The sequence below is a fragment of the Protobothrops mucrosquamatus genome, unplaced genomic scaffold (assembly GCF_001527695.2).
Source record: "Protobothrops mucrosquamatus isolate PMUCROS unplaced genomic scaffold, P.Mucros_1.0 scaffold416, whole genome shotgun sequence".
In the NCBI taxonomy this organism is placed as follows: Eukaryota; Metazoa; Chordata; class Lepidosauria; order Squamata; family Viperidae; genus Protobothrops; species Protobothrops mucrosquamatus.
In genome coordinates, this window is record NW_015386745.1 from 378,592 (window position 1) to 381,489 (window position 2,898).

Here is a 2,898-nt window from a genome sequence, read left to right on the forward strand (position 1 = left end):
CTCTGCTTCAATTCAACTGTTTTCCCACCCTTCTGCTCAAAGAGAACATTTCAGTTCATATGAAGGTGGGATTGCCTGTTCCAAGTTTAAAATTATTTCACTACAACATTATTCCTGTTACCAGATATTTGGACATGAATGTTAAAAGAATCTTTCCTCCTACATTATCAATAGCATCCTGTTTGCCAGGAAGAAGAAAAAAATTAAATGGAGTGAACTTTCAAACAAGCTAATGAAGAGAGACTCTCAAAATAGCTTGTTGGAACATGATTGAAAAGAAGCATTCCGTGTTATTATCATAGCTGCATATTCATATCTATGATGGCTTCCTTAGGGTTATAACTCTATAAGTTCATAAATTATTTAATTTCTATTAATGTGGAAAGAGCTAATTGGCCTCATCAATACAAACTTAGTTGTTGGGATTGCACAGTCTTTCTTGCTTTTTTCTTTATAGATGATAATGAATTGATGACTGACTATAAAATTAGTATTCATCATTCACAGGCGTTAAGTATAAAAAAATTTAATAGTTTCTCTGTTAATAGTTTATTTTTTGCATTAGGTTTTTTTTTTCCCCTCTGAAAGTTGCACATCGATTTTTCCTACAAATGATGAGAAAATAGCCTGCCAAATGACTCTAATTCCTTGGGGATGTTTTCTCTGATAATCAGGAATTTGTTTTACATATTGTATTAAATGGTGTGCTTTTTTGGATAGCTGATAAATAACTGCCATATTTTGCGTTCTCATAACCACTATTCTTCATTTTATTTATAAAGAGAAATGGCATTTATTAACTAGTGAAGATAATCAAATGTCTGATTCACTTTATTTTAATGGAAGCAGAGCTTCATTACCTTTAATGAAAATGTCTATTTCTATCAATTATAGATTCATTTTGCTCCGCTAAATACACATTCCAGCTTTATCCTAGCAGAGGTCTAGTTTCTGCACAGTAAATCAGTGCACTTTGTGTAACCTGTGCTGCAGAGAATATTTTCTGATATGCTTTTGTTTTTTTCCAGTACGTGCACCAGCTTGCATCTCATCTGAACCATAACATTAGCAAGCAGTCATTTCCAATACTTAGAATAGAATAGAATAGAGTTGGAAGGGACCCTGGAGATCTTCTAGTCCAGCCCCCTGCTCAAGCAAGAGAATCTACACCATCTCAGACAGGTGATTGTCTAGTCTCTTCTTAAAAATCTCCAATGATGGAGCGCTCAGCAGTGGGACTCAACAGTGCATTGTAGTTTACCTGGGAAGATATACATTTTTGTTATTGTGTTTTATTGGAGGACAATGAAGAAAATTATTTTATTTTTAGTAAGCAGCGATTTTATAGCAATGAAGTTGTGTATGTGTGTAGGGATAGGTCCCTGCAGTTCTCTTGGCAAGATTTCAGGATACGGACCTATCCCTATACACATACACATAGATACCTACAAACTTCATTGCTTCATATGTCAGGTGGGATCCATTTTATGACTGCCTTGGTCCACCTGCCATCAGTTCTTCTTGCTATGTGACCAGCCAGTTTTCATTTCAATTCTTTTACTCTCTTGATGATATCCTATACTTTCATTTGTTCTCTAATCCATGTGCAGGTCTTTCCATCTTGCCTTGTAATGCCGAGCATGTATATTTCCATGGTTCTTTGCACCACTCATAGCTTTTGTATCAATTGTGAGGTTAGTATCCATTTTTCATGGACATATGTTAGAGCAAGTAGCACACACTGATTGAAAACTTTTCTCTTTAGGCATAGAGGGAAGTTGTTCTTGAAAATTATGCTTAGCTTGCCAACTTCCTTTTTTGTATCACATTCCAATGAGATCTATTGGCCAAGGTATATATAGTGCTCTTCTCTCTCTCTCTCTCTCTCTCTCTGGTTGTATGTGAATAGTAATAGAAGTGTATGTGAGAGAGCCAGTTTGGTGTAATTGTTAAGGCATAATAATAATAATAATAATAATAATAATAATAATAATAATAATAATAATAATAATAATAATAATGATGATGATGATGATGATGATGATGATGATGATGATGATGATGATGATGACGACGACGACGACGATGATGTTGGAAGGGACCTTGGAGGTCATCTAGTCCAACCCCCTGCTCAGGCAGGAAACCCTATACCATTTCAGACAAATGGCTCTCCAGACTCTTCTTAAAAACTTCCAGTGTTGGAGCATTCACCGCTTCCGGAGGCAGGTTGTTCCACTGGTTAATTGTTCTAACTGTCAGGAAGTTTCTCCTTAGTTCTAGGTTGCTTCTCTCCTTGATTAGTTTCCATCCATTGCTTCTTGTCCTGCCTTCAGGCGCTTTGGAAAATAGCTTCACTCCCTCTTCTTTGTGGCAGCCTCTGAGATATTGGTACACTGCTATCATGTCACCTCTCGTCCTTCTCGTCATTAAACTAGATATACCCAATTCCAGCAAACGTTCCTTATATGTTTTAGCCTCCAGTCCCCTAATCATCTTTGTTGCTCTTCTCTGTACTCTTTCTAGAGTCTCAACATCTTTTTTACATCATGGTGACCAAAACTGGATGCAGTATTCCAAGTGTGGCCTTACCAAGGCATTATAAAGTGGTATTAATACTTCACATGATTTTGATTCTATCCCTCTGTTAATGCAGCCCAGCACTGTGTTGGCCTTTTTGGCAGCTGCAGCACACTGCTGGCTCATATTTAAGTGATTGTCCACTAGGACTCCGAGGTCCCTCTCACAGTTACTACTGTGTGTTGTTCGTCCATCGATTTCGATGAAGACCTTGACATCTTATGGATTATGGGCCATCAGCGGTGTGTCCATAGATGGCTGATGAGACCGATGTCAGCACGGAATGTTCTGCCACATACTGAACAGAGAAATGTGGACACT